Source organism: Crinia signifera, chromosome 5 (genome assembly GCF_055691185.1).
Source record: "Crinia signifera chromosome 5, ASM5569118v1, whole genome shotgun sequence".
Classification (NCBI taxonomy): domain Eukaryota; kingdom Metazoa; phylum Chordata; class Amphibia; order Anura; family Myobatrachidae; genus Crinia; species Crinia signifera.
In genome coordinates this window covers 241,556,400-241,569,984 of record NC_139221.1, presented here as the reverse complement: position 1 = coordinate 241,569,984, position 13,585 = coordinate 241,556,400, and positions in this window count along the sequence as shown.

Here is a 13,585-nt window from a genome sequence, read left to right as displayed (position 1 = left end):
TGTTCTTTGCATAGTTGAATGTGCTGAAAACAAAATCACACAAATTATCAATGGAAATCAAATATATTAACCCATGGCGGTCTGGATTTGTAGTCGCACTCAAAATTAAAGTGGAAAAACACACTAAAGGCTGATCCAACTTTGATGTAATGTCCTTAAAACAAGTCAAAATGAGGCTCAGTAGTGTGTGTGGCCTCCACGTGCCTGTATGACCTCCCTACAATGCCTGGGCATGCTCCTGATGAGGTGATGGATGGTCTCCTAAGGGATCTCCTCCCAGACCTGGACTAAAGCATCTGTCAACTCCTGGACAGTCTGTGCTGCAACGTGGCATTGGTGAATGGAGTGAGATATGATGTCCCAGATGTGCTCAATTGGATTCAGGTCTGGGAACGCGTGGACCAGTCCATAGCATCAATGCCTTCATCTTGCAGGAACTGCTGACACACTCCAGCCATATGAGGTCTTGCATTAGGAGAAACCCAGGGCCAACCGCACCAGCATATGGTCTCACAAGGGGTCTGAGGATCTCATCTCGGTACCTAATGGCAGTCAGGCTACCTCTGGCGAGCACATGGAGGGCTGAGCGGCCCCCCAAAGAAATGCCACCCACACCATTACTGACCCACTGCCAAACCGGTCATGCTGGAGGATGTTGCAGGCAGCAGAACGTTCTCCTTGGCATCTCCAGACTCTGCACGTCTGTCACATGTGCTCAGTGTGAACCTGCTTTCGTCTGTTAAGAGCACAGGGCGCCAGTGGCGAATTTGCCAATCCCCACCTGTGGATGTTGGGCCCTTATGGAGTCTGTTTCTGACTGTTTGAGTAGACACATGCATATTTGTGGCCTGCTGGAGGTCATTTTGCAGGGCTCTGGCAGTGCTCCTCCTGTTCCTCCTTGCACAAAGGCGGAGGTAGCGGTCCTGCTGCTGGGTTGTTGCCCTCCTATGGCCTCCTCTGTGTCTCCTGATGTACTGGATTGTCTCCTGGTAGCGCCTCCATGCTCTGGACACTAAGTTGACCGACACAGCAAACCTTGCCACAGCTCGCATTGATGTGCTATCCTGGATGAGCTGCACTACCTGAGCTACTTGTGTTGGTTGTAGAATCCGTCTCATGCTACCACTAGAGTGAAAGCACCGCCAGCTTTCAAAAGTGACCAAAACATCAGCCAGAAAGCATAGAGCTGAGAAGTGGTCTGTGGTCACCACCTGCAGAACAACTACTTTTATTGAGGGTGTCTTGCTAATTTCCACCTGTTGTCTATCCCATTTGCACAACAGCATGCAAAATTGATTGTCTATCCGTGTTGCTTCCCAAGTGGACAGTTTGATTTCACAGAAGTGAGATTGACTTGACATACGTATTGTTTTTGAGCAGTGTAATTGCCCTATGAAATCCATTGTTCAAACCCTTTGAAACACAGACCGATCACATTCCTATCCTCTGTTCTCAAGGCACAATAACTGTGCCAGTTTTAGGTATATCAAGGCTGCAGCACAGATGGTTAAATCAAAATAAGTGCATAAGTACTAATTCCCTTCAGTTGTAATCCCGGGAATTTTCTAGGCTATGCTTCAGTGCCCGACTGTCAAACCCGGAAAATTCTCGGGATTGCCGCTGAGTTGATAGCTGAACTCTGCTTCAGCGCTGCTCGGCCGTGCCCCTCTTTCCCGACTGTGCGTGTCTGCGACACTAAAGTCACGGCAGGTTGCCGGGGGCAGGGCCAGGCAGCAGCTGATATAGTGCTCAGTTGCGCTGCTCAGCCACGGGAGAGACGGTGATGGTTTTTTTTTTTTAGGGAGCGCTCACCCTAAAAAACTCACCCAGTGGGGAGCATTACCTAAAAAAAAAAAAACACCACTGAAGGGGTTAAGTACCTTGTGCTGATGCCTGGATATCGCTAAAACCTGCACTATTATACCCCTTTCATGCTAGAAGCAAAATCTCCAGTCCCAGCCCTGCTCCTGATCAGGGTCCCAGAACAGAAACTCATGGATCTGCTGGTTTGCTAGACCCAGCAAATTCTCAGGTCACATGTCCGATTCTGGCATTGGTGTTCCTTGAGGACTGTGGTTGGGAATGCCTGCCTTAGTCTCTGACATACAAAACCTTTCCAAATGCTTGCATTGTTCATGAATTCTGAACTATTTTGTTGTTAGCCAGATTACTGGGCAACAAGTTGCTTCTCGGAAAAACATCAGTTCATAATGGGGCTGATTCGGAGTTGTGAGTATGCAGAGTAAATACTGGCTGCTTTTGCATAAATTGTCTAAAGAGTAGTTTTATCTAGAGATGTGCAGGTTTGGGTTTACCTGGATTTGCTTCATTCTCAAAGCAGGATCTTATTGGCTGTCACATGTTTTGGATAGCCGATAAGATCCCGCTTTGAGACCTAAGTAAATCCAGATAAAACCGAACCCGCACATCTCTAGTTTTATCCCACAGCTAACGCATTGGTGAGAATTAGTACATAACTTAGTGCATTGTGCTTAATAAACCAAGATCATAAAGGAAATGACCCTGATGTCTGAGGGTAGTCTGTTGCTCTTTTCTGCCACAGACTCTAGTGCAACTAAAATATTCATGACAATTTATACCCACGATAATTTTCTTCTAAATACTCAATTGCGATGGTTTAAGCTGCACAAAGGATATGCAGAGTGTATATATGGGCTATCCCCTTCTTCCTCATTGTCTTTCTAGCATGTCTATAAAAACCTAATTCTTAGAAACATGAGTGGGAATTGGGCTGCCATGGAGCATTTCAAAGGAACTCTGCCAGCATAATCTGCAGTTTTCTATGCAGTTGCGGCCATTACAATGGGATGTACCTAATCAAACTGGGGAAGGAGAAGAGAATAATACACAACAATTATGCTGCATATAATACCTTTTTTAAATGCATTTGTGAAAATTATACTACACTTCTAGTCAGAGGATGGAACATTTAACGCAGGGCTGGGCAACACCGGCCCTCCAGATGTTAGTGAACTACACATCCCAGCATGCCTTGCATCAATTTCAGCATGGCCACATAGAAAAACTAATGCAAAGCATCCTGGGATGTGTAGTTCACTAACATCTGGAGGGCCGGTGTTGCCCAGCCCTGATTTAACGGATAATGACTTTGGTAGCTATGGATATTTATTTTATTTATTTATTTACAGTTTGTTATATAGCGCAGCAGATTCTGTTGCGCTCTACAATGGTAGACAGTGATAAAACAAACTGGGTAACAACAGACAGACTTGGAGCCCTGATGAAGAGACTAGGTGTCTCGAAACATGTCGACTCAGAATTAATTGTGCATCCACTGGAAGGACCGTAGAGGAAACCAGGTGAGTGTATGTGTGTCAGACTGCCCCTGTTTGGATCCGGAATACCAATCAGGGTGTGGACTTCACACTACCACCAGCTGTCTTTCCTTTTGGGTTCAGTACAGTTTTTTTTATTGTTTTTTTTTATTGATTTTATTGTTTGCTGTGCCTATGGAAATAAAAATCTTTTTATGAATAACACCAGAGGAAAAGATACCTTTGTATGCGGGTCACAGCATTGAAACATCGTGAGTACGGGTGCGTCACCCAGTAGAAAGAAACCGTGATATTCATATCTTTCTGTTTATAATAGTGAGTGGGGTATGCACCCATTTCCTATTCGAAAAATATCCTAAGGGGAGTCATCCCCCTAATCAAATGGTTATTAACTAAAGAAAGGATATAACACCTGTTTGTGCCCATTTCTTCTCATCCACATATTGATCTGTCGTGTATGAGGAGGAGAAAAATCTAGAAACGCCAACAAAAGAAACAACACTCCCGATTAGGGAAGTATTTCTCTTTAAATTTATATTGATATCTATCTATGCCCTGATACAGAGCGCCTAAACACTGAGTTTCACCTGTACATGTACCACACTTTGAGGTAGGGGGCCCTGCTGCAAGCTTACAATCTATAGCAAGGGTGGCCAACCAATCAGAGGCGAAGAGCCGAAAAATCTGTTCTGGTGAGAGCCGATACGCCAGTTTCATCTATCCGGCCAGCGCGCCATATCTTTCAGTCTCACGCGCTGTTCACTGAGAATGGGATGCGTATACATGTGAGACAATTGCGCATCCCTGCACGGAAGATATGGCATGCTGGCCAGATAGATGAAACGGGCTAAACCTGTACAACAACATGTCCCTCTGTGCTCATTTCCCACATGCCCCTCTGTGCCCATATCCCACATGCCCCTCTGTGCCCATATCCTACATGCCCCCCTGTGCCCATATCCCACATGCCCCTCTGTGCTCATATCCTACATGCCCCTCTGTGCCCATATCCCACATGCCCCTCTGTGCTCATATCCCACATGCCTCTCTGTGCCCATATCCCACATGCCCCTCTGTGCACATATTGCCCATTTTACACATGCCCCTATGTGCCCATATTACACATGCCCCCCCCCCCCTGTCTAACCTGTGGGTGGCAGGTTGGTGGTGGATTAGGGAGCAGACAACAGAGAGCATGATGGTGGTGGGGCAGGCCGGCAGAGACACAACTCACCAGGTATCTGAAGCATCGGCGGTTGCCACGGAGGGGGGTGCGTATGTACTACGTAGCTGCCATGGAGGGGAAACGCACAGCATTACTGGTGTTGTGGGAGGGGACGCGGTCACGCGGCGGCCGCACCAACCAATGGAGGGGAGGGCAGCTTCTTCCCCTCCTGTCCCAGTCTGCCCCCGCCCACCTATCCTGTGCACAAAGCCAATAGGCTCTGTGTACAGTTATAGTCGTTGCCCGGCATCTCCTGACCTGGCTGCAGCGCAGCTGTCAGCTCAGGTGAATGGCAGTACGCTGGCGGCCGCCACAGACCCCCCGGTGGCGCTGGGGTGATATGAATGGCGAGCTACACATTGTGAAGGGGAGAGCCGCATGCGGCTCACGAGCCGCGGATTGGCCACCCCTGATCTATAGGGACATAGGAGGGAAACACAAGGGCAGGCATCAGTAATAATATAGCAGTCCCACCAAGTCCAGAAGGGAAGCTATATAATACATAAGTGCCTCGGAGGGTTATGCATGTAGAATTTAAATATGATAGGATTGCCTGAAGAGGTGAGTTTTCAGGGAACGCTTAAAAGTTTGGAGGCTAGTGGAGAGTCTTATGGTGCATAGAAGGGCATTCCATAGGATGGGAGCAGCCCTATGAAAGTCCTGTTATAGTGAATGGGAGATAGTGATCCGTGCAGAAGAGAGACACAGATCTTGTGCAGAGCGGAGTGGTCGAGATGGGAGATAGAAGTCCAGCCTCTGCTTTTCAAAGACATGAGCCGCCTTTGCTGAAGAAGTTGCCACCGATTTAGAGTGCGCACTTATTACCGATTGTATGTTTTATATGAACACTTTTCTTATCCATCTGGAAGAGGCATGAACTTCCAGAGCTCCCTTTGGAAGTCAATCCTTCTTAAGGCACTTTGTCCAGGACAAATAAATGGTGCTTGCTCTCACAAGATATAGAAAAACATCTTCACTTTTTGTTTTCCCAGTTGTGGATAAAACAATGGCGATACAATCTCTTGACGAGGAAGACACTGATTTACACTGGGGCCATCACTGGATGACTTCAGAATGTTTCTTGAATAAAGAATTGTTTTTTATCATCTAAACCAGAGGTCAGGGAACAATCTAAAATATATTTAGATATCCCGACATTACCCTCTTGATTAGAAAGGAAGGAAATCATATAGTTGTAATACGCACTGTACCCCCAGAAATGGATGATATATCCTGCTAGTACGGTACACAGCCTGGCAACCATTGATGATGATGATTACCATGTATGGCTGGGTGTGGTACAAAATTTGTACCACACCCAGCCATACATGGTAATCATCATCAATGGCTGCCAGGCTGTGTGTGGTATAGCCATGGATAATGTGACGTCCAGGTGACTATGTCAGTATTTCAAGATGATATAGCGACAGTCTGTGCAAATTTTTCCCTAGACTAGAGATGGGTCCACAGTAACAGGAGCCTATAACCAAGCAAAGAAACTCGGTGCCGCAGTGGCAGTACAGACTGAGCGCTGCCGAGATGGCGCAGCAACTAGTCGACTCTACTGAAGAAGCTGGCGGACTTGGAGGTGGGATCGGGGAATCACGCAGGGAAGCGTTTTATACACAAGGGCCTGACTCACTGCACTGCATCAGGTCCTTGGACACTACAGTACTGTAACACACACACAGCAGTATGCAATGAAATTAAATACATGGGGGTAATGGATGGTTGCACTGGCGATTCATATGCATGTCTCCGCAGCACGACCATCCACTACTCCCAGGAATTAAATTTTTAACCCTGTTCCCTGCCCAATGAAAAGAGGTGATGTTTCCCATAGCAACCAATCAGATTCTGTCAATCATTTTCAAGGGTGCAATACTGAAATGATAGACCTAATTTGGTTGCTATGAGGAACATCACCTTTTAATTTTTAGATGCTTTAGTAAATGTACCCTTAAGACCTAAATCAAATTGTAAAGCACGATGCAATATGCTGCGCTATATAAGAAACAAAATAAATAAATCAGTAATGCCTTTCCTAATACCATAAGTTCCAGTATAGGCTGACTTTTATTTAGGCACTCCTGGATGGGGCGGATGGCTGACGTCTGCCACAAGCAGGCATCGGCCCGCCTGTGTCCCCAAGGGAACGCCCAGCATTTACATGGGGATGCCTATAAAACGCTGGGTGTTCCCCTGCTCTGGGCCAATCCCTACCCGTGTGAACGCCTCAGTGAGTGTGATACTCGCAGAAGGCGTTTGCCCTGTGCATGTAGATATTTGTATATATGCATGCGCAGAGCCGCACCATCCATCCCCAGACTGTACTCGCATTTCTGTGAGCCAACCTGAATCACCCTCTAAGTTTGGTTTCATTGATTTAGAATTAGGGGCCTTATTCTGGTTTACTCCTTATGGCAAATTCTTTCTTAGATGGACAAAACCATGTGCACTGCCAGTGGCGGAACTCCCGGAGGCAATGGAGTCATCTGCCGCCGGGCGCCAGCCTTAAAGGGGGCACTGGCTCCATTGCCTCCAAATGATCCGCTCATTAGCCCCGACACTAGTCCTGAGTGTAATGCTGCTCGGCGGTACCTTCATCCTATGCAGCGTCTTGACACGTGCGCGCCCCCCCTCCTCCTCCCTGTCACCCGATGGGCTGCCGCTGTACTCACTCATTGCTTTCAGTGAGAGCCAGCAAACAGTGACGATTGAGGAGGAGTCCGGCCGGGGCGGGACACTTCACAGCCAGTGCGCGTGGGTGCCGAGTGAGACTAGCAGCTGCAGCAGTGTGATGAGGTGCCGGGAGCCGGGTAGGAGACACTGCAGCGTGTGGGGCCAGTAGAGACAGTCAGCAAGAAGCCGGGCTGTAGATGCTGTGGCTGCCAGTGCCTGCATGATTGACCATCGAGATCAGTATATATATATAGATATATATATATATATATATATATATATATATATATATATATATAGATATATATATATATATATATAGATATATATATATATATATATATATATATATATATATATATATATATAGAGATAGATAGATAGATAGATAGATAGATAGATAGATAGATAGATAGATAGATAGATATTACACTGTATACAGTGGCCAAAGTTGGGCACCATTTCTGTCTGATGGTAAAAAAAAAAAAAAAATGTGTCCCTCATGCTGGGGTCCCCTGGCAGAGGAGGAGGAGACCATCTTTGGCAGACTGTTCTGCAGTCTGTCCCACAGCTCACCTCCTCCCTGCCTGAACCTTAACCAGGGGTGCCATGTCGGAATATGGGGCAAGGGGGCAGCTTGCCCACCCCAAATATGAGATACACTAACCCCCCCCCCCCCCACTGCGACCGCATTACACATCCTACCTACTCACAGTCTGTCACGCCGTAACTCCCACCACTCACAAGTTGTCATCCCACACCTACTACCCACCAGTTACAGTCCGTCACCCAACATACATTGTGCCCACACCTCCTGTCACCCCACACCTCCTGATACCCCCACATTCCTGCTCAGACTGTCAACCACTACCACGTGATACCCATTATACATATGCCACACAGTGATGCCCAATATACATATGTGGCTGTCCCTGTGTCCCCGTTGTCTCTCTCTATGTCCTCACTGTCACTCTACCTGTGTTCCCACTCCCTGTCCATTTGTCCTTGAATTTAGTCTCATACCGTGTGGCACAATGTGTAAGGGGCACTAGTACTAGATAGTATAGCATGGGTCCTCAAACTGCGGCCCTCCAGATGTTGTGAAACTACAATTCCCAGCATACCTTGCCACAGTTTTAACACTCCCTTATAGGAAAACTGTGGCAAGGCATGCTGGGATTGCAGAAGGGTATATATATAATCGCACATGGGGGGGGGGGGGGCACCAGCATCTACCTTGCCTCCGGGGGCGACTGGGATGAACTTACGCCACTGTGCAATGCAGGTGGGTCAGATGTTCGATCGCACCTGGAAGTCAGCCCAGCGGTCCCCGTGAGTGAGCGCAAGCTGCAGGAGGGGGTAAGTCACTGAGTCTTTATATTGCACTTGCACTGTACCACTTATTGCTTAACCACTAACCTGTCCTGACGAAGGGGGAAACCCCGAAACGTAGACGGACGTTCTCATGACTGAATAAACAGTCCCTTTTTTTCACCTGTCAAAAGACCCTGAGTGCCCTTTTTTCCTAATTGTATCTACAAGGAGCTGAAAGGTCCCTATCGTTGGCACCGGGGCACATCATCACATTTTGGCTGCATTTAAGTCCTGCTGTGCCGGATCCATCCCTTGTATATATATATATATATATGTATATATATATATATATATATATATATATATATATATATATATATATATATACACATATACACACACACACACACACACACACACACACACACACACATATATATATATATGCAGCAAAACATGTCAACATCACTCTATAAAATTAAGACTATAAACATAAGCACCACATAAGATATGTCAATTTTTAGGGACAACAAATAGTATATATATATATATATATAGATATAGATAGATAGAGAGAGAGAGAGAGAGAGAGAGAGAGAGAGAGAGAGAGAGGTCTCTATACCCTTATTTTCTTTCTTATCAAATTTGATCATATTAATTAGTTCAAAGCTTATTTATAAAATGTTTCATAATGTAATTAGTCATATATCGAAAACATAAATATGCAAAATAAAAATATATATCATTTGGAATAATTAAAAAGATCAGCGCTCAATTATTGTGTGGAGTATTGTTATTGTAAATAAATACAAATACGGCCAAGTCAATTAATTGAAGTTTAGTTAAATATTGCACCCAAAAAAAGAACAGTCACTGTGAGCAGGGCTGGCATTTTTAGTGGCTATTTTGAGGGTCTCTCACAGCAATGTTGGCACTCAAAGGGTGGTACTTGTTTCCTAGCAGGGCGCCCAGATTTTCTACGTACGCTCAGTAGTTAATTTAGTTAATTTATTCACTGCACCCTGAGTGAAATCGCATCGCATGGCCCTTTCTTGTGGCGTGAGATGTGAGATGAGATCTCAGTAGTTCATATGGTAAAACACCTAAAACAGCACCACTCTCCACGTCACCCCGAAGCGTGGCGAGCCCCGCGAGGGGCGGCGGAACGCATCCTCCGACCTTTTCATTCCCCCACTATCCACGCCAGCGTGGAGTTGATTTTATATAGTGTGGCGAGCGCAGCGAGCCACCGAGCCCGAAGCGTGGTGAGTGCAGCGAGCCCTGCAAGGGGATGCGGAATACATGTAAAGTAATCTGCATACCCTCCCGGGGCTTGCCACACTATATAAAATCAACTCCACGCCAATGTGGATAGTAGGGGTATAAAAAGGTCGGAGGATGCGTTCCGCTGCGCTCGCCACGCTTCGGTGTGACGTGGAGAGTGGTGCTGTTTTACAATATGAACTACTGAGATCTCATCTCATCTGCAATGCGATTTCACTCAGGGTGCAGTGAATAAATTAACTACTGAGATCGCATCGCACACATCGCAAGGCACAAAAAGCCATGCGAGGAAACAAGTACCCAAAGGGTTAATACCATATTTAGCCTTTGGATTTTTGAGACTCAAGTGCATGACTTAGCATTTTTTGGTATTAAACTGTAATTGCCATGGTCTTGACCATTTCTCTAGTCTACCTAGATCATCAATAATTAGTTTTACACCTGGTGTATCTACCCTGGTGCATACCCTTCCCTTTAATACCAGTAGCAATACCACCAATAAAGATATGAAAAATCACTGGTCTAAATGCCTCCATACATTAGGCCGGACAAGTCGGACCTAATTTTCCCTGAGCTCCCCTGGCAGCTGCCTGGGAGAGCTCACTAACGACTTTTTTTAAACGGATAAATCGCATGTGATTTATCCCATGTAATTCCTGAGGAGCTGCGGGGGCAGGAGAAAAAAAAACCTGAGCAGCGTGTGGTCTGGGTTGCTCTGAGCGCCCGGGGGCTGTGGGTGCAGCGTCACGGCCGGCCTATCTTTTGATTATTATTTTTTCTCAAATTCTTCCACTGCAGGTCCGCTCTCAGCAGCACTTCCCGGACACGGCAGATTCGGACTGCCTACTCCGCCACGACAATGCACCCACAACCCCCAGGTGTTTCACGCTGCCCGGATCCCACACTGCCCACCCCTTCACATAGGTGTGTGCCAGCGGTGCTTCACTGCTGGCACATACCTATTGATCAGACCAACACTTTGTGGGTGCTTAAAAGCACCCGCGATGTGCCACTGATGGGTCCGAGCTGACTTCCGATCAATCGGAATCGGGCAAAATCATCCCAAATCGGATAAGTGTATGGACACCTTTAATACAGATCCTTGGGGAACTAACTTGATACAAAGATCTGTTGTTCCTCCACATATTGCTTACACATTTCCCCATCCATACAAGATCAGCCTTCCTAAAAAAAAATCTAAAACCTTTCTTTTTATTTGGGATGATTGGTTAACCGTTGATGGACCAGATGAGTGTATGCCAAAGTAACAGGGACTGTGGCTGCCCATGGGCCTAATTTTGGTGTGGCAAATGAAACGTGTAGAGAGAGAATGTTAGAGATGCGTGCTCTCGTGTACATTACATTACAAAGTACAAAAAGTATGTGCAGCCCATACTTTTTGTACTAGATCGCATCTAGTTCAAAACACAGTGTTTTAGCATATGGGTGTGAGTGCAGAGCACCTGCAACACCAATTTACCAAACTGACTCAGAGGTGAAAAGACTCTGTGGAAGCTATGCTTACCTGACTAACAAGCCGCATGGCATAATTGTGCTACAGAAATCCCACTGACAGCTGCCCACGAGGGCCACAGCGAATGGGTGGAGTGTGCAGAAAAAGTCGATGGTGGAGTATGAGAAGAAGCAAAATATTTCATGCCAAATAGCCAGGCACATCCAAACACAATAGTTTGTGTGAAGGCAGACCACCCAGCCACCCCGCATCATAGTAGATTAAAAAAAAAAAATAGATTTAGGGATATCAAATTCAGAATAGTTCTGATTGAACCATCTTGTTTCGGAACCACAAACAAACTGGAGTAAATGGCTTCTCAGGAACCAATAGGCTTGCTGTCACCAGTCTTGTAAGACTACCGGTCTACTGAAAATGGCAAAACCGCTGAGGTGGTTGTGCAAATCTATTATGTAGCCCCGGGTGAATAAGGGATTTATTAAGCTCGGTGAAGTGAAAGTGTTTTTTTATCACCGGCTAATCAGCTCCTACCTGTCATTTTTCAAACCAAGCCTGTAACTTCACAGTTAGGAGCTGATTGGCCGGTGATAAAAACCAGACACTTTATCACTTCGCCGAGCTTAGTAAATCTGCCTGTAAGTCTTTTATCCGGGGCGCCCTGGCAGGTTGACTCTGAAACATCCTTTAAGTCCCGCATATGAACTTCCACCTTTGGATCCCCCAAGTGAAAAAGAAACCAGTCAGGCAGCAGGCTTACAGCCTTAAGACTGCTTAGGCTGTTCTTGACCTCTAGCTGTGAAGAAACCACCCTCTGGGACACTCTCTGATCTTTGCAGGCTTATGAAAAGGACTGAGAGGAAGGAGGTGTGATTGACAGCAGCAATGTGATCCTAACCCCAATAGCTTGGGAGATCCATTTCTCAAGCTCGGGCCCAATAAGCTCCTTACCACTAAAAGGGAGAGCGCCTCCACTGCTCTTTTAGATTCTGCATCTTCCGTCCACTAACGAAGCCAGATCATTCTGCGAGCACAGAATATGGACGTGGAAATCCTGGAGCCCAACGTACCCACATTTTGCAAACAGTCTGAGCGAGGGCTAGACAGAAGTTCACAGTAGTCAGCTTGACAGATAATTGTACAAACAAGCAGAATAATGTCCTTAACTCAGGCACAGACATTGCCATGTAGAAATATAGGCAAACACTGTAGCTTTAACAAAACAGCATTTAGCATTAGCGCCAGACTAGAGGAGGTACTGCCAAGCAGTGGTGTCAGATTACCATGTGCACTGCTCAGACAAGTCCAGAACTACCTGCCTGCCTTGTCTAGGCAATAATCAGGGAAAAGGTATAGTACAGCGGTGGCCAACCTGCAGCTCTTGTCTGTCCCAACACTGACAGCCTCCTCCGAGCATCTGGCCTTGTGTACCGGATAGTGTGCGGACTAGCTGGCGTCAACAGCACAATGCAACATCATGTCCCATCCTACAGGCGGCTGGACCAGGTATTAAGTTGGTCCCTGTGGCCAGTGCCATTTTTAAAAGGCTTCTGGGGGTCCGAATAATGCCGACCGTCATCATTTGCGGTCAGCATTGGGCGGGCTGGACATTAAATAGAAACTCATACAAAAGAATGGGCGCCCACTCATCTTTTGAATTTTTGTTTTAAATTCTCCTATCCCCCACTTGCAGCTCCCCGGGAATCACACGGCACATCAACTGCCAAACAGTCTGAGATCTCCCAGGGAAGATCCCCTGTAAGTTTAATATCACTTCTGTGGCTGACTTCTCCTCCTTGCAGGACTATAAACGTCACTTTATTCTAAACAGAATTTTTGCAAGTGTCACCATATGTATTAGAACCCATGACCTGTTCCACTAGAAGCAGATACCTGTACTGATCGAGCTATGTGCTCCTGCATAAGAAGCATGTGAATTCTAGCTACTAAGGGGCAGGTTTGCAAAGGCGTATGTGCGAACGCCTTCAGGGACTTTCACACGTAGGCCCTTATTCAGATCCATAGGCGAATCTAGAATTATGGTAATGGCTGGTCCCAGATCTAGACATAATAGCAGGGGGACCTTTGCGCGGCGTAGCCGCGCGTCAAAAAGGGGGCGTGGCCTCATGGGAAGGAGGCGTGGTATCATAAAAAGGGGTGTGGTATTACACTTTAGACCATACACAGTAATGCCCATTACACATTTTAGCAAACTCCGTAATACCCATTACACATAAAGCCACACGCCGTAATGCCAATTACACATAAGGCCACACACCATAATGCCCATTA